This window comes from Tachyglossus aculeatus, chromosome 25 (assembly GCF_015852505.1).
Source record: "Tachyglossus aculeatus isolate mTacAcu1 chromosome 25, mTacAcu1.pri, whole genome shotgun sequence".
Classification (NCBI taxonomy): domain Eukaryota; kingdom Metazoa; phylum Chordata; class Mammalia; order Monotremata; family Tachyglossidae; genus Tachyglossus; species Tachyglossus aculeatus.
The window spans coordinates 8,874,567-8,894,355 of record NC_052090.1 but is presented as its reverse complement, the minus strand read 5'-3'; positions in this window follow the sequence as shown (position 1 = coordinate 8,894,355).

Genomic DNA, 19,789 nt, shown 5'->3' with positions numbered 1-19,789 from the left:
ATTATACATTCATCCATATGACTTTATAGCTATAGAGAAGCAGCTGGGCCTAATGAAAACAACTGGAAAAGCTCGGTTTGAACACATGCTCTTCCCCTTTTTTTAATAATGGTATTTGTTAAGCACTTACTATGTGCCAGGAACTGTAATAAGTGCTGTTAGACTATGTTCAACCTGATTAGCTTCCATGTCCCACGTGGGGCTCACAATCTTTTTTTATAGTATTTATTAAATATTCTTTGTCAAGCATTGTTCCAAGTACTGGGTAAGTTACAAGTTGATCATATTGGACACAGTCCTTGTTCCACCTGGGACCCATAGTCTAAATAGGAGGGGGTAGGAATTAATTCCCATTTTACAGCTGAGGAAACTGAGGCACAGAGAAGTTCAATGATTTGCCCAAGTCCATCAAGCACTTGCAGGGCCAGAAATAGAACCCAGGTTCTCTCAATCTCAGGCCAATGCTCTTTCCACTGGGCCATGCTGCTCCTTTGCAGGCCACTAGCTTACTGTATGACCTTGGGCTAGTAATTTAATAAGAATAATAACAATTATAATAATGATGATGGCATTTATTAAGCACTTACTACGTGCAAAGCACTGTTCTAAGTACTGGGGAGGTTACAAGGTGATCAGGGTGTCCCACAGGGGGCTCACAGTCTTAATCCCCATTTTACAGATGAGGTAACTGAGGCACAGAGAAGTGAAGTGACTTGCCCAAAGTCACACAGCTGACAATTGGCGGAGCCGAAATTTGAACCCATGACCTCTGACTCCAAAGCCCATGCTCTTACCACTGAGCCACGCTGCTTCTCTGAGCTTCAGTTTCCTCATCTATAAAATAGGAATTAAATATCTGTTCTCCCTCCCACTTAGACTGTGAGCCCTATCTGGGACAGGGGCTGGGTCTGATCTAATTATCTTATACCTACCCTAAAATTTGGGAGAGTATTCAGCATATAGTAAGTGGTTAAAAATACTATTATCAATAGTAGTAATAGGGCAAGTCATCTCAAGAAACTTGTACAGTCACCATTACAGTGACACCTAAACTAGCTATGAAGTAGGGAAGAGGAAGAATCTAGAAAAAGGAAGATGACAGCTTGTCATGAGACCCATTTCCTTTATCTTCTCCTATTCCAGTAAACTTTCAGAAATGGCCCTAAATGGATGAAAGAATCAGAAAAATCTAAGTGATCATCACTGGAATGTCTGGATCCAAATCCTTTAAATCCTGAGTTCTGTTTCATACACCAAAAATATACTTTTCCAAAAATTACCACGCTTCTGGAATCTGAGGCAGTTTATGTGATGCTGTTCTTTGAAATGCAATATTGTCTTTTGAGAATGAGTTAGAAAGATTTGGTTAGTCACTCAAAGCTGCTTCCTGATGGTATTTACTGAGTGCTTACTAAGAGCAGAGCACACTACACTAAGCACTTGGGAGAGTACAATAAAACAGAGTTAGCAAACAGATTCCCTGATTAGATTTAAATGGTAAAGTACTCTCCTTTTCTCTAAAACTGCACCCTATTTCATTACCTTTTTCCTGGTCAATCAGTCAATGTGCTTTTTAAGCACTTACTGTATGCAGAGCACTTGGGGGAGTACAATACATTGCATAGTGGATAGAGAACGGGACTGGAGTCTTAAAATCATGGGTTCTAATCCCCGCTCCACCACTTGTCTGCTGCGTAAATCATTTCACTTCTTTTTGTCTCAGTTACCTCACCTGTAAAATGGGGATTGACACTGTGAGCCCTGCGTGGGACAGCGAATGTGTCCAACCCTATTTTGGGTTGTATCCACCCCAGCAGTTAGTACAGTGCCTGGGCCACAGTAAGCGCTTAACAAATACCACATTTATTATTATTATTATTACAATAGAGTAGCTTGATTCATTCATTCAATCATATTTATTGAGCGCTTACCGTGTGCAGAGCACTGTACTAAACTCTTGGGAAGTACAAGTCGGCAACATGTAGAGATGGTCCCTACCCAGCAACAGGCTCACAGTCTAGAAGGGGAAGAAAGACAACAAAACATGTAGACAGCTTGATATGATCCTTGCCTTTAAAAAGCCTATTAATGCTCCCTCAGTTACTCCCAAGCACTCATTCATGAGGCCAAGAACATGGTACGAGTTGTTGTGTATTCAGCTTATGACTTTGGCTTCTCAAACTGACTTCTTGGATCTTAGCGTTTTGTTTTTTGTTAAGAGTTTACTATAAGTCAAGCACTCTTCTAAGTACTAGGGTAGATCCCTGTCTATCAGTTTGGACACGTTGGAGCTCACAGTCTACATAGGATGGAGTAGGATTTATTCCCCATATTACAGTTGAGGAAACTGAGGCCCAGACAAGTTAAATGATTTGCCTGAGGTCACCCAGGAAGTAACTGCAAGGTCAGGAATAGAACCCAAGTCCTCTGATGCCCAGGCCTATGCTCTTTCTATTAGGTCACGCTGTTTCTCTTGAAATAAAAGTGTGGCTCAATGGAAAGAGCACGGGCTTTGGAGTCAGAGGTCATGGGTTCAAATTCCGACTGCGGTCAGCTGTTTGACTTTGGGCAAGTCACTTAACTTCTCTGTGCCTCAGTTCCCTCATCTGTAAAATGGGGATTAAGACTGTGAGCCCCCCCGTGGGACAACCTGATCACATTGTAACCTCTCCAGCACATAGAACAGTGCTTGGCACATAGTAAGCACTTAATAAATGCCATTATAAAAAAAATAAAAACGGATTTCTTTCCCATTGAATACGACTTTTTTATATTCAAAGGGAAACATATTTATTGAGATTATCTTCAAAAATATAGGGGAATATTAGAAGCATTTTATTAAATTGAAATTAGTAAGTAGGAGAAGAGATGGTGAGGTAAACCTCTGACTTTGTCTTTCCATTTTCCAGCCGATTCATTTTGATTTTTCTCTGAGAGAAGCAGCATGCCTAGGAGATAGAGCGCAGGCCTGGGAGTGAGAAGGACCTGGGTAGAGGAGCAGTGTGGCTCAGTGGAAAGAGCATGGGCTTGGGACTCAGATGTCATGGGTTCTAATCCCGGCTCCACCACTTGTCAGCTCTGTGACTTTGGGCAAGTCACAACTTCTCTGAGCCTCAGTTACCTCATCTGTAAAATGGGGATGAAGACTGTGAGTCCCACATGGGACAGCCTGATGACCTTGTATCCCCCCCAGCGCTTAGAACAGTGCTTTGCACATAGTAAGTGCTTAACAAATGCCATCATTATTATTATTCTAATCTCGGCTCTGCTACTTGTCTGCTGGGTGACTTTGGGTCAGTCATTTAACTTCTCTGGGCCTCAGTTCCCTCATCACTAAAATGGGGATTAAGAGTGCTTAGTACAGTGCTCTGCACACAGTAAGCGCTCAATAAATACGATTGATGATGATGATGATGATGACAGAGCCCCATGTGGGACAGGGATTATGTCCAAGCTGCTGAATTTGGGTCTACCTTAGCTCTTAGTACTGCGCCTGGTTTAAGCAATTAAATACCATTAAAGAAAAAGGAAAAAAAAGACAACAACATAAAAAAAGAAGCATGGACTAGAACAAATGGGACCACCCAAGATTGCCCTGTGAAATGAAGGATGGTAAACACCGCTTGTTTAGTGAAGGAAATTATCTTCACTATAAATTCTGCCTCAAGTCACTCCTTGTGTTATCTGCTTGCAGAAACAAAAAAGTGATTAGCATCTGCACTGCACATTGAGAACCTCTTTGAGTTCACAGTAACCAAAGCAGCGTTAGGTGGGCAGAATATAATTCTTCCACATGAAAAATGATTCTCATAGCCAACTTCCCTTCCCACCCTGACAAGGGAATAGTTCGGCTCGGAGATTAATTCCTCAAGCGGGGTGTCTCTTGGTGGGTTTGGCTGGTGCTCACTCAAAAAAAGCGGCATTATCAGCAAGGGGAATTGAGGGAGGTCAGAAAGTTGCTATTACCTCAGAAGGGTAAGGAAGGATAAAACGGATCGGTTGAACATCTCTGTGCGAGTTTGCAGAGAACAAATACAAAGGGCTTTTTTGGCAGCTTTTAAATGAGGGCTTTGTATATTTTTAAATCGGACTTTGCTGTGTTATCTTGTTACTCGAAGAATAATCTTAAAAGGGACTGCAATTTACACAGAAATGAGCAATAATGTTGATGCTGTAATACAGTGGGTCACTTTTCTTAATAGTTTAAACACAAAACAGCTAGAGTTTCCTGGAACTGAACTAAAAACCTGATAACTGAAATCTTTGCAGTGACTTGTTCTGCATGTGTTAAGGATACATCAAGCAAAATTCATCATCCTACTGAGAAAAGACTAATTCAAATAATTGTCTGTGCCAGAAGTTTAACTATGTATTCCTTTAGACACAAGCTGAGACATGCTCTATTCCTCCTCACAAAGAATTAGATTAGTAGGATGAATAACAAACCATGTCACACAAACAGACACTTCTAGGTTTGGGAAAATATCTAAATTTATAAAGTTTAAAATTTCAATCCTTTCACATTCTAAAATGATAATAATTATGACTGTGGTATTTGCTACGCACTTACTCTGTGCCAAGCACTGTACTAAATGCTTGGGTAGCTACAAGCATCTGAGAAGCAGCGTGGCTCAGTGGAAAGAGCCCTGGTTTTGGTGTCAAAGGTCATGGATTCAAATCCCGGCTCCGTCACTTGTCAGCTGTGTGACTTTGGTCAAGTCACTTAACTTCTCTGGGCCTCAGTTACCTCATCTGTAAAATGGGGATTAAGACTGTGAGCCCCCCGTGGGACAACCTGATCACCTTGTAAACTCCGTAGTGCTTAGAATAGTGCTTGGTACATAGTAAGCGCTTAATAAATACCGTCATCATTATTATTATTACAAGCTAAACAGGTTGGACACAGTCCATTTACCACATGAAGCTTATAGTTTGAGGGAGGGTGAACAGCCTTTTTATCATAATGATCAAAGTGTTTACCAAGTGTTACATCTGCTTATATTTACTCCTGAAAAATCAATCAATGGTATTTGAGGGCTAGCGCTTAGAACAGTGCTTCAGCGTTTAGAACAGTGCTTTGCACATAGTAAACGCTTACTGAACAGAGTACTATGCACTTGGAGGATTGCAATTCAACAGACTTGGTAGACATATTTCCTGCCCACAATGATCTTACAGTCTTGAGGGGGAAACAGACAATATAAATATATATTATGGATGTGTACACAAATGATGTGGGGCTGAGGATGGGGCGAATATCAAGTGTCCAAAGACTACAGATCCAAATGCTTAGACGGTGGAGAACGGAGAATCAGAAAAAGAGGGCTGAACTGGGGAAGGCCCCTTGGAGGATTTATGTGACTTTAATAAGGCTTTGAAGGTGGTGAGAATGGTGATCTGGCATGGAGGAAGGGGGAGGCCAGAGAAAGGGTGTGGGAAAGGGGTCGGCAGCCACAGACGAAATCGGGGCACAACGAGAGAGCTGGCCCTAGAGGAGTGAAGCATGAGGGCCAACTTGCTCACTCAGTAACATTTCAATGGAGCTGATGACTTGGCCCAATATTAATCTAGGATTTTTTGACCTCTTTCTAAAATGTCCCTTTGAGGACTCATGTTGCCAACTTGTACTTCCCAAGCACTTAGTACAGTGCTCTGCACACAGTAAGCGCTCAATAAATACAACTGAATGAATAAATGAATGAATTTCCATCACCACTGGGGTCTACAGAGTCCATGAACAAGTGGGGAATTAACCTATTATACTGACATTAAAAAACGTGCTGTGAAGAAAAAGAATTTTTTCACCTTCTGAGTTGTCCTGTCTGTAATGATCAAATTTGCCATTTGCTTCACTTTGTTAGTGTAGATAGATGATAACTCTTTCAGAATTGGATATCCCCTTTGCATAGAAGGGTTTAACCACTCTGAGTTCCACTTAACGTAGGTACTGTAGTAATGGTTAAGCACTTAGCATGTTCTAACTGCTGTGCTAAGCACTGGAGTAGATGCCATAAATCAGATCAGACAAAATCCCTGTCTCACATGGGGCTCCCATGTCTTAGATATTGAATCTCCATTTTACAGATGAGGACACTGAATTACAGAGAAGAGAAGTGATTTGCCCAAGGTCACACAGCAGGCAAATTACTAACCCCACCTCCACTACTTGTCTGCTCTGTGACTTTGGGCAAGTCACTTCACTTCTCTGTGCCTCAGTTACCTCATGGGTCAAATGGGGATTAAGCCTGCAGGCCCCATGTGGGACAGGGACTGTGTCAACCCTAATTTGCGCGTATCTACCCCCAGTACTTAGTACAATTCCTGGCATATAACAAGTGCTTAACAAATACCACCATATATTAAAACCCAGGTTACCTGATTCCCAACCTTGTTCTCCTATCCAGTACATATACACCCTTTTGACATACAGCTATGAAAGTGGGAATCCTACTTGCAGAAGCAGCATGGCTCAGTGGAAAGAGCACGGGCTTTGGAGTCAGAGGTCATGGGTTCAAATCCCGGCTCCACCAATTGTCAGCTGTGTGTCTTTGGGCAAGTCACTTAACTTCTCTGTGCCTCAGTTACCTCAACTGTAAAATGGGGATTAAGACTGCGAGCCCCCTGTGGGACAACTGATCACCTTGTAACCCCCCAGCGCTTAGAACAGTGCTTTGCACATAGTATATGCTTAATAAATGCCATCATTATTATTATTAGTCCTACTGGTGATTTTGCTTCTCTGTTACTGTAGAAAAATGACACAATTATCTCTCCAAGTTTTCTTTTGGGGGCTAAGCATCATTTGCTTTTCTACTTCCATTACACTCTCCCAAGCTCCTAGGATAATGTTCTGCACAATGTAGGCTCCAAACACATTCCGATTTTTGTAAAATTGAATATGTCTTTACCAGCACTTAGACTAGTGCTCAACACACAGTAAGCGCTTAAATACCATGATGATTACTATTATCACCCTCTTCTCCCAGGACATAATAAGCAACTGATATGGGATAGAAACCAGTCATGTTCTCTCTGAGCCACAGACCGATAGGTGGGCAGGGACACTGCCTACTGCATAGGGCAAATAATGATAATTATTATTATTAATATTGTGAAGCCACGGTCCATATTACTCAACTTCAAAAGCAACCACTCAATCCAGTCTCCTGATTCCCAGACAAAGAATCCTTCCAAAGGACCAAAGGAAAGGCTGTTTGATGCAATGCTCATGCAGTAGAGACCATATAACCCACCGGGATTTGTGGGCTTTATACTCTAGAGTTAGATATGGAACCGGGAAGTATCCCTGATGAATTGGGAGCTAATCATACTTAGACTTTGAGCCCCATGTGGGACAGGGATTGTGTTCAGCCTGATTGACTTAAATGTACCCCAGCCCTTTGACCAGTGCCTGGCACATAGGAAGAATTTTTACACATACCAAAATTATTATTATCAATATTAATGAATGCACCAAAACTGTTACTCATCTAAATGCACGTTAATAAAAAAAGTCTTCCCTAGTTTCTTCATTCTCAGAATCTAATCCAAAGCATACCACATGGCATCACACATTTTAAGAAAGATTTATCGGTTTCTCTTGAGTTGACTAGAACTGAATTTTTAAATGAATTTACAACTTTGAGCAGTTGCCACCTTTGCTTAATGAACTTGATCTGGACCCAAATCTAAAGGCAATTACAGCAGAGTTTGCCAACTTTTTTCAAAAGTGCTTTCTGTTTCCTATCTTTGCATTCCACTGTTCAGCACCCATTTTTATGGCATTTATAAAGTGCTTACTATGCCAGGCACTGTGCTAAGGATTGGGATAGATGCAGTCTAATTGGGTTGGACATGGGGCTCACAGTCTTAACCCCCATTTTACAGATGAGGTAACTGAGGCCAGAGAATTTAAGTGACTTGTGCAAGGTCAAACAGCAAACAAGTGGTGGAGCCAGGAGTAGAACCCAGGTCCTTCTGATTCCCAGCCCCATGCTGTATCCATGACTGATTGAAAGAAGAGTCTGGGAGAAGAGAGGCAGTTCCCATCAGATCAATCAGCATTCTTACCGACAATCACCTCTCGGCCCTGACACCTTCCAATTCACCACAGCTGGTGGAGGTTTGCCAAATCGGACCTTCCTTCCTCCATTTTCCACATTTTGATTTGTCTGTGCAGTTAGATGAACAATGCCATCATGAGACTGCCTGCCTTTCTTCAACTGTGACTATATTGCTAAACAATCCAGAGAACACATTTGATTTGAATTGATTTGAAAAGGCAGCAAACACACAGAGATGTGGGAATGGACCAATAAAATTTTAAGAGTTTGATAAAAACAGGTTGGTGTTTTACAAGATTCCTCTAACGTGGTCCATTCTCCTTACCAAATGGGCCTTCTTAGTTGCCAGGCAATCTTTCCATCCTCCAGAATGTAGGTGTAAAGTATGGGGTATTGGTATTGGGGTAACCTATTTTTGGACTCAACCACAACTCTGTCAGGCCCTGGTATTTATTGAGCAACCACTGGCTGCAGAACACCAGATTAAGTATGATGAGAAGCAGCACAGCCTAATGGTTGGAGTGCAGGTCTGACTTGGCTCCAGCGTTTAGTACAGTGCTTTACACACAGTAAGCACTCAAATACGACTGAAGAGTCAGAAGAACCTGGGTTCTAATCCCAGCTCTACCACTTGTCTGCTTTATGACCTTGAACAAGCCACTTCACTTCTCTGGGCCTAAGTTACCTGCTCTGTAAAATGGGGTTTAAAACGGTGAGCCTCATGTGAGACAGGGATGGTGTCCAATCTGATTAACTTGTATCTACCTCAGCGCTTAGTACAATGCCTGGCATATAGTAAGAGCTTAAATACCATAAAAAAAAATGGGCACTGCTGAAGAACAAATCACAACCTCTTCCCTTAAGGAGTTCACAGTCTTAACAATTGAGCATTGCTGTAAAAGGCTAATATCTAGGCAGAGGCTTGTTTTGTTCTTTCTGTTGGGGTTTTTTAATGGTGTTTGTTAAGCATTTACTATGTGCCAAGGCACTGTACTAAGCCTTGGGGTAAAGGAAAGCTAAGCCACTTGGAAACCATCCAGGTGTTGATATAGTATGCATTGGGGGTAAGCCCGCTGTTGGGTAGGGACCGTCTCTATATGTTGCCAACTTGTACTTCCCAAGCGCTTAGTACAGTGCTCTGCACACAGTAAGCGCTCAATAAATATGAATGAATGAATTAGGTGGACTGCAGAAATACTGTTCTATTTCTTAAACCTACTATGCCCTTGGATGACATCTTCCTGGGCTCATAGAGGAACAGAATGTGCCTGAGACCTTCTTGGGAAAAATCCCTACATTTTCTGTAATAGCTGAAATAATTATGCTCTCACATTTCCTATTTGAGAAATCCAGCCAGTTTTGTAGCCTAATTGAAGCAATTGTTATTAAAGTGTCAATGGCAAACAAAACAGGGAAACAAATGCTTGCTTTGAGGGTTCTTAGTCAAATACCTTGTTACAAAAATGAAAATTCCAGATTCCTAGAGCTGGGAGGGACAGCGACTATTTTGGACATACTGATAAAATTATTTTGTCAGTTTCATTCAGTTGTCCTGTTCCTATTTTAGGCCTAAAGTAACTTTCCCTAACCCAAGTCTCCCTATAAGGAGGGACTGTAAGGGACTGTAAGATCCCTGAGGGCAGGGGACTTGTCCACCAATTCTGTTGTGCTGCCCTAAGCACCTGGTACAATGCTCTGCCCCCAGTAAGTGTTCAATATGTATGTATATATGTATATAAATAATCAATTGGTCCACTTGGGCAGAAATGACCAGCAGTTCTGCCTTGCAAGGTTTAGTTTAAGTAAGCAGAATCCTGAAAATAGCTGGCCAACATATGGGTGGGGAAGACTTGCAATGGTTGCTGAAACAGGCTTGTTGTGGGCAGAGAACGTGCCTGTCACATTGTTATGAGAAAGAATAATGATAATAATAATAATGAAGGTATTTGTTAAGCGCTTACTATGTGCCATGCACCGTTCTAAGCACTGGGGTAGATACAAGGTTATCAGGTTGTCCCACATGGGGCTCACAGTCTTAATCCCCATTTTACAGATGAGGTAACTGAGGCAGAGAGAAGTGAAGTGGCTTGTCCAAAGTCACAGAGCTGACAAGTGGCTGTGCCTGGATTAGAAAGAGCCTGGATGAGAGAAGCAGCGTGGCTCAGTGGAAAGAGCCCGGGCTTTGGAGTCAGCGGTCATGGGTTCAAATCCCGGCTTTGCCAATTGTCAGCTGTGTGGCTTTGGGCAAGTCACTTGACTTCTCTGGGCCTCAGTTACCTCATCTGTAAAATGGGGATTAAGACTGTGAGCCCCTCCTTGGGGCAACTTGATCATCTTGTAACCTCCCCAGTGCTTAGAACAGTGCTTTGCACATGGTAAGTGCTTAATAAATGCCATCATTATTATTATTATTATAACCCACAGCCTCTGACTCCCAAGCCTGTGCTCTTTCCATTAAGCCACACTGCTTCCACGATCTAGTGGAAAAAGCACAGATCTGGGAATTGGAGAACCTGGGTTCTAATCCCGGATTTCCCAATTGTCTGTGTGACTGACTTGGAGCTCACTGTGGGCAGGGATTGTGACTCTTTTTTTGTCATATTGTACTTCCCAATCTCTTAGTACAGTGCTCTGCACAGTAAGCGCTTAATAAATGTGATTGAGCGAATGAATGAATGTGACCTAGGGCAAGTCACCTAACTACTCTGGGCCTCAGTTTCCTCAACTGTAAAATGAGGATTGAACCCTCCACCCTCCAACCTAAAGTTTGAGCCCCATGTGAGACACAGGGACTGTGTCCGCCCTGATCATCTTCATTTATCCCAGCGCTTGGAACATTGCTCGGCACATTGTAAGCGCTTAAACAATCATCAACATAATAATAATAGTAATTATTATTATATTGTACTCTCCCAAGCGCTAAGTAGAGTGCTCTGCACACAGTCAGTCCTCGATAAATATGACTGATTACCCTGTAAAAAGCCTCCTGGCCCAGAATGCAAAAGCTGAGCATCAGTACTTGGGTTTTCTTCAGCCTCTCAGGGATCAGGTGGATTTCCTGGAAATGTTGATCAGCTGAGTGACACCATTCGCTAGCTAATTCATACCAAACATGCCACTCTGGGGCTGTGGAAGGGCCACATCATATACCTTGGAAAATTGGGGCTTGAGTGGACTCATAAAATTTGCCTGCCTACTGAAATATGCAGAAGCCCATTTGCTAGATGTATGGGCTGTAAACCTGTGCCTAGCCAATGAGAATGACCATATAACACAAAAATGGGCACAGACATTCAAAATGAAAGAATATTAGTATGCATTATAAACCTTTATGATCTCCATATATCACCACATTACCATATGTAAATAAAACTCATGCTGTTGCATTCAAAATGAAGTGAAGAAATGCTAATTGGCCGGAATCTCCTGCCTGAGAGTCTTTGATAGCTGATATACATCCTTACTGAGTTAATCTAGGAGTGGTTCGGGTGGTCTCAGGGAAAAAGCACGGGTGAGAGAATCAGGAGCCAGTTGTTCTAATCCCAGCTCTGCTACTGATCTGCTCTTTGACCTTGGGCAAGTCCTTGTACTGCTCTGGGCCTCGGTTTCCTCATCTTTAGAATGAGGATAAGCCATCTGTTCTTCCTCCCTCTCAGATAGGGAGTAGTGGGAGGGAAAGGACTGAGGTTTAATCGGATTATCCTGTATCTACTCTGGTGCATGGCATAAAAGCAGTTAACAAATGCCACTGTTGTTTCGATTCAAAGCTAATGGGTAATGGAGGAAGAGAGTGATTTTGGCGGGGATGGGGGTGGGGGGTGGGAAGAGTGGGTGAAGAATACATAATAGAAGTCTTAGGTGATCAAATTAATCAAACAACTCCCCACAAATGCAATCTCATTTAGACAGTTTATAATAATAATGATGGTATTTGTTAAGTGTTTACTACATGCCAAGCACCGCTCCAAGTGCTGGGCACTGTTTTAAGGCAACTCAGGGGTAAAAACATGTCATCTTTGCCACTAAACATTCAATCATATTTATTGAGCACTTACTATGTGCAGAACGCTCTACTAAGTGCTTGGGAGAGTCCAGTATCACAACCAAGAGCCACATTCCCTGCTCATGAGTAGAACTTGTTGAGGCAGTAGGACACATGGTATCTAAGGGATACTCCAACAGAACTGGGGGTGAGAATAACAAGTAAGATCATCAACATCATAATAGTGGTATTTGTTGTGTACGTACTACGTGTGAAGCACTGTACTAAGCGCCGGAGTAGATCTAAGATATCAGATCCCACATGGGACTCACAGTCTAAGTAGGAGAGAGAGCGTTTATTGAATCTCCATTTTGCAGACAATGGAACTGGGGTCCAGAGAAGATAGGTGACTTGCCCAAGATCACACAGCAGACAACTTGAGGAGCTGGGATTAGAACTCACATCTGCATAAGGATGTACAAAACTGACCCTCTACTAGGGAAGACAATAACAGATGGGCATTTCAGAAGTCAACATATTCATGAAAGGTGTGGAAAGTGCAAACAGGGAATTGTTCACCAAATCCCTGAGTAATAGGATGATGGGGGCACTCCACAAAGCTGATAGATGGTAGGTTCAAGATAAAGGAAATTTTTCTTGACAGTGGGAAATCAGCATTGGGAATTTATGAATTTATGCTGTTCAGACAAACAATATCAGTAGATTCAAGATGGGAAAAATTAGAGGTATTAGAAGGGACACTTTGCAGATGCTAGAAGATGCAATCTCAAATTGTGAGCCTCCCAAGGGGCAAGGACTGTGTCCAACTGCTTCCTGTGCATTCTCCTCCCCCAGCACTTAGGACAGTGTTCTGCACAAAGTAATTGCTTAGGAGATACTATTACTACTACTACTAGAAGGATTCTTTGAGAGTTTCACAGCCAGTAGTGTCATGCTGTGCTCTTATTCATTTGTTCATTCAATCATATTTATTGAGCATTTACTGCATGCAGAGCACTGTACTAATTGTTCGGGAGAGTATGATATAACAATGAGCAAACACGAGATATAGAAATGTTAGGGTGCTAGATGCTCAAAGAGGTAGCCCCCCTCACAGCTCTTCCAAGCCCTCTCTGTTGTTGCGACTGGATAGAGGCAATCCACCATATTACAAATTGCTTATTTATGTTAATGTCGGTCTCCCCCTCTATCCTATACGCTTATTCTGGGCAGGGAAAGTGTCTGCCAACTCTTTCATATTGCACTCTCCCAAGCTCGTAGTTCAGTGTTCTGTACCCGGTAAATGCTGAATAAATACCAATGATGATGATGATGACATCTGTTGATACCCCTGCACTCGTATAATTCTACTTAAAGGAGAGAGAGAATTTAGCCGAGTGGGTCACTCAGCTCGAGATGACTGTGACCCAAAGGAAGAATAGATCCAACGTCTGATTAAAGATTTCATTCATTCAATCTTATTTATTGAGCACTTACGGTGTGCACAGCACTGTCCTAAGTGCTTGGGAGAGTACAAAACAAGAACAACACAATAATGAACAGACACACTGCCCGCCCACAAAGAGTTTCCAGTGTAGAGGATGAGCTTACAGTCTAGAAGACGAGCTTAAATCTCAGACATTCTCAATGAATGACCGTGGGTATATTGAAGCACCCCAGTCACCCCCATCTGGGGGCATCTGAAGCCAAGACCAATAAGACAGACATCGAAAGCTCTTTCTTCTTCACCTCGGCTCCCAAGTTCCCTCAGGAGTTCGTTAGCAGTACATTCTACTAGTAGTACTAGTAACATAGGAGCAAGGCCCCAGAAAGTGCCCAGAAATGCTAAGGGAATTTCCAATTCAGAACCAAACTTCCCCAATAAGTTCAGGTTACATAAACAGATTTGATCCAGTGGTGGGGAAGTCCAGGAGAAAGGAGTGGGAGGTTAATATACACCAAAAAGTCAAAAGGGTCATATTCTAATATGCCACTGTCACTTTCTCATTCAGAGTGGAAAGAAGTCAGTTCATTTCTGCTCTTGCAATCATTCTGGCACAAAGCATTATTAAGCAGTATACCAGATGTAGCAGAGTCAAGGCAGGCACCTAGTTAAAGAAGAAATAAAATCACTTTATAAAAAAAAACAGCTTCTCTGTGGGTGGAATGGATGGAATGTTCTGGACTTCTAAGATAACTAAAATATATGAGTGCACTTTGTATCTGCACATTAGAAGAACACACACAAATCTTCGCTGAAATGAGATTTGGGGCTCCTTGGATTTCTTCAAGAAAATGTGCACCACAAAGGCAAAGGGGTGAATCTGAACCACGATAACTCAGTGATCTGAACTGAATTTAGTAACTGAAAAACAAACCCCCTAGGTACATATACTTTAAGGGTTTAGATCTTTCCTGCTCCAAATGGGCAAATGATCATAAATACAGAGATCAAGAAGCCTGATTGAAACTGCTAAAACAACAGAATACAGGGCTACAACATCTGTTTCACTTGGGAGAGTTTTAAAGGAACTGGAAGCCTCTCCTTTTTGTAACTCTGCTGTCTGAAGAGGGTAAACACAAAGGGTGAGGAGGTTACATATTTTGGTAAAAACCAAACAGGGCAGCCAAGAAACCTAAAGTGCTTTGGGAAAACCCCTGAAGGATGGATGGCTTGGGAGCCAATTATAAGATGGATCAAAAGAAATCATTCCACAGTGGAGCTATTGACAGGCCTGTCATCCCGAGAAGAGATCTAGTAAATAGGATTACCCACGAGAAGGTAACATGAAAGTTCATGCTGGGAAGAGACAATCCGGAGGGACGGCAGAAGAATCAAAGGGCAGAGCAGAGATGGGGAGGGAGTCTCGAAAATGTGCAGTCACAAAGACACCTCTGGAATAATCTAACATGATGATAAGGGAAGGGGAGGGGAAGAGAAATGAGGTTTTAAGGAAGGACAAACAGTAGTAATATTCCAAGGGAAGAATGGGTAATTAAGCTGCATGGATCTGTATTTTCATAACAGGTTTTCGGCTAAGCCTGGCATCATTAATGTCACATGTCATTGTTAGGACTTAGCAAACCAGGTAGCCTCTTCACACACTTTTAGGTGGGCAGTGCCCTACTAATCAATTCATCTTTCAAATCAAGGGCACGTGATTCTTTCCATTATTCATCAGGCATATATTTTTGTAAAAAACATTGAAGAAAGAAAATGCAGTCTGGTATTTATGTAATGCCCTTCACGAAGGAGATCAAAATGCTTTCAAAATATTTTCTAATTAATTCTCTCAGGTTTTCACATTGAATTACAAAATGGGCATCATCTAATTAATTCTCCCAACATCTCAGAGGGATAAGAAGGAGAGTACCTTCAATTCTGGAGAAAAGGAAAGCAGGTCAAGCAACCAATGCTACTCAGCAAATCAGTCACAGGGTGAAGAATAAGGCACCCGAGTTCTTCTGACCTACAGCTCTGCCCAGCGCTTAGCCCTGCTTTTAAAGATATTGCTTCAGGGTTATGGGAAGGAATTCATTATAGGTGCCTAAGATTCATGGAGATCCAAGACGGTGACTGTAGTATGGCAATTCCAAGCATCCGGGTGCCAACAGACCACTGGCCTGATGCAATGATGGCCTTGAATTTGTGTTCATCAAATGATTCCCCAGATCTGGTCCTTTTCTTCAGAATATAGCAAAATGCCATATAAAATCAATTCCATTCAAATGAAATAATGAGACTGCTGACAACGTTTCCATTGATGTCCAACAGACAAATGAAATGCATGATTTAGCATGCTTTTCCCACCGGCTAAACCTATAAAAGGCTCATTCATTCATTCAATCGTATTTATTGAGTGCTTACTGTGTGCAAAGCAGTGTACTAAGCGCTTGGGAAGTACAAGTTGGCAACATATAGAGACGGTCCCTACCCAACAGTGGGCTCACAGTCTAGAAGGGGGAGACAGAGAACAAAACAAAACATCTTAACAAGATAAAATAAATAGAATAAACATGTACAAATAAAATAGAGTAATAAATATGTACAAACATATATACATATATACAGGTGCTGTGGGGAGGGGAAGGAGGTAAAACGGGGAGGATGGGGAAGGGGAGGAGGGGGAGATCTCCCTCCCCATGATCTCCCTCCCCATGCCTCTCAATCTATTGTATTTATTGAGCACCTAACTGAATGTCAATCAACAGCTTTATGGAATGCTTACGGTGTGCAGAGCACTGGACTAAACGCTTGAGACAGTATAAGAGGCAGGCAAGATTCCTGCTCTCAAAGAGCTTACAATCTAAATAATAATAACAATGATAATAGTGGTATTTGTTAATCACTTATGTTCAGGCACTGTAAAATGCGCTGGAATGACTACAAGCAAATCAGGTTGGACACAGTCCCAGTCCCACATGGGGCTCAAAGTCTTAATCCCCATTTTCCAGAGGAGGCAATGGAGGCTTGAGAAGTGAAGTGACTTGTTCCAGGTTACACAGCAGACAAGTGGCAGAGTCAGGATTAGAACCCATGTCCTTCCGACTCCCAGGTTAGTGCTCTAGCCACTAAGCCATGCTGCTTCTCCTAGAGGAGCAGTGGTTTCACTTGGGAGAAGGCTTCACAGAAGCTGGAATCATAGCCTTCATCTGTAGTTCTCTTTTATTATGGAAGAGGAGGTTGAATCTTTTGGTAAAGCTGAACCCAGCAACCATTAAAGTATACGGTTCTTGTGGACAGGGAATGTGCCTTGTGACCTTGGGCAAGACACAACTTCTCTGGGCCTCAATTCTCTCATCTGCAAAATGGAGACAATACCTGTGTTCCCTCCTACTTTGATGGTGAGCCTCAAGCGGTACCTGATAATCTTGAATCTACTCCAGTATTTAGTACAGTGCTTGGTACAGAATAAGTGCTCAACTACAGAACAGCATTTAAAATAATAGTGGTATTTAACTTATATAATCATATAAGCTCAGTGGAAAGAGCACGGGCTTTGGAGTCAGAGGTCAGGGGTTCAAATCCCAGCTCCGCCAATTGTCAGCTGTGTTTCTTTGGGCAAGTCACTTCACTTCCCTGTGCCTCATCTGGAAAATGGGAATTAAGACTGTGAGCCCCCCGTGGGACAACCTGATCACCTTGTAACCTCCCCAGCGCTTAGAACAGTGCTTTGCACATAGTAAGCACTTAATAAATGCCATTATTATTATTATTATTATCATGGGTGATGTCCTGGTTCATGGTCCATCATAATTCAGAATTCAGAATCTACCTGTACTTTTTATCTCACCCCACCTTCCATCTTGGAGATGAAGGGATATACAGACATCTTCCCAATGAGTTCTCATGACTGCAAGGATTGCAGTTCCTTTCATCCATACATCACTGTTCCCAAACCACCCCAGAGACAACTGCCTAAGATGATCACATTTCCATTGAAAGGGGAGACTATTTTTTCTTTGGGAATCAATAATAGCTGTTTTCTCTCATTTCCCACTGCCCAGGCTTTTCTCATCTCTCATGCCTCGTGGGACTTGAGATTCTTTCGTAAGCAGGATCATTAGTGATTTCCTCACTCCCAGCAGATAGTCTGCTTGGCCCAGAATGGTACCAATCTCTGTGCAGGGGAGAGCTTTTAAAAGAGAGTAGCTCCAAGGATTGAAACCAAGCAAACACTGTTGTTTGAAAATATGCAGCTGATGATTTTTCAATTTACAGCGGCAGCATTGTAAGGGCAGTGATTTGGAAGCAGAGGTTTTTCCATCTCAAGTGGGTGGTATTTGCATGCCCCAATTTAAAGATCCAAACGGTCCCTTTTAAGTGAATTTCAACTCTATGCTCAACTCCCCATACCGACTCAGCAAACAACAAACTGCATCGGACACAAATTTGAAAATCCCAAGAAACAGAAGGATCATTCCCCATCAGTCAGTGGCTATTTGTCACTGACTTGGCGCCCACTAAAGAGGTGTCCCTTGGAAACCTAACCAGTATATTGATAAGCTGCTAGAAAGGTGAGAAACACGTTATCTGCCTTAGAGGAAATGCTTCAGTTCTATAGACATGAGGCTAATGCTTTGAGAGTGAAACCGGCAGGGAAAAAAAAGAAAATCACATTCTTCAGAATTTGCAAACTAACCATCATCGTTGGCCTTTTGAAAAACACTTGTGATAATCCTGTCTCTGTACTAACTTGAGCTACAGCGTCTCTAAATGGCTACAAAAATCCACACCTTGGAGAAATGAGCGGGTCAATTTTCAAAGGTAGCCACATTTTACAACACTTGTCTATAAGTGGAATTGAGCCCATAAATCACTGGTTAGAGGAAGATTTTCCCAAGGGCAACCACAACTGAATAGCTGCGCCTTGGTGTGCTGGTAGAACAACTCCAATTTGTGCACAATTAGCCAACCGTGGTAGCAGTTAAAATCCACTCAGGCCAAATGGCAGGTGAAAAGAAGGAAAAGTCTGGGTAAGCCACATAAAGGATACCACGGCCCTGCCCTCCAGATTGAACTCATTTGGAGTGCTTTGGGGACAGGAGACTTTTCCGAATTACCTGGTGGGGGTGGATATGAAAATCTGGAAGGTCAATTTCTCCCTCCAGATAAACAGAGTTGACGCCTTATGCGTTCGTAAATGAAAAATTCACGCTCATTAAATTTTCACTAGAATTGTACCCAGTCCGCATATGGGCACATGTGATTCCATGCCTATAAAAGGGCACACGGTTATATGGGAGGAAGGGATGGATGAAATTGGGCATGGTGGGAACTTTGCGAATGATTATATATTACCAGTGGCTGCTCAATTCATACAGCTGACTGGTCCCATTGCTCTGTTTCCCGGGAACTGGCTTAGAAGCAGTGCGGCTCAGTGGAAAGAGCCCAGGCTTGGGAGTCGGAGGACCTGGGTTCTAATCCCAGCTCTGCCACTTGCCTGCTGTATGACCTTGGGCAAGTCACTTCACCACTCCCTGCCTCACTTGCTTCATCTGTAAAATGCAAATTAAATCCTCCTCCCTCCCAGACTGTGAGGCCCATGTGAGCAAGAACAGCGTCCAACCTGATTAACTTTTATCTACCCCAGTGCATCGTACAGTTTTTGGCACATCCTAAGTGCTTAAAAATATAATTATTATTATTGGTAAGGAACTGTTTGAGTGAGTTTTGTCAAAGCAAAGAAGCCACAGATCTGATTGTTCTCTTGTGAACAGCAAAAGTTCCATAAGGAAAGTTGTAAGCATTATTATCATAGTATTATTATTATAGTATAGCATTATTATTATTGGAGAGAGAGAGAGAGAGAGAGAGAGAGAGAGAGAGAGAGAGAGAGAGCAAACAACCCTATAGAAGAACAGAGTAGAGACAGAAGTTTCCAAAAAAGACCAAAACAAAACCCACTCTCTCCATTGATAGGGGTTGTCTCAGTTTCTGAAAAAAATAGAAGATTTCTGCCCTCAGAAGAAACATTGTTCTCTCTGGCAAATGAATATGAGGACATCAGATGAATGAACCTCCATTGCTTTTTCACAAACATTTCCTGACAAAAGTAATGTCACCCCACAAAACATCTTGATAGAACTGACATAAGCTTGTGGCTTTTTTTTTTAATACACATTTAGGACTTGCCTCTCTCTTTCCTGCCCATTTTTAGAACTAAAGAATTCAACAGTAATATCTGTGGCAACCATATCCCCAGAAATAATCTTCCTCTTGTGTGCGGAAGGCTTCAACGAT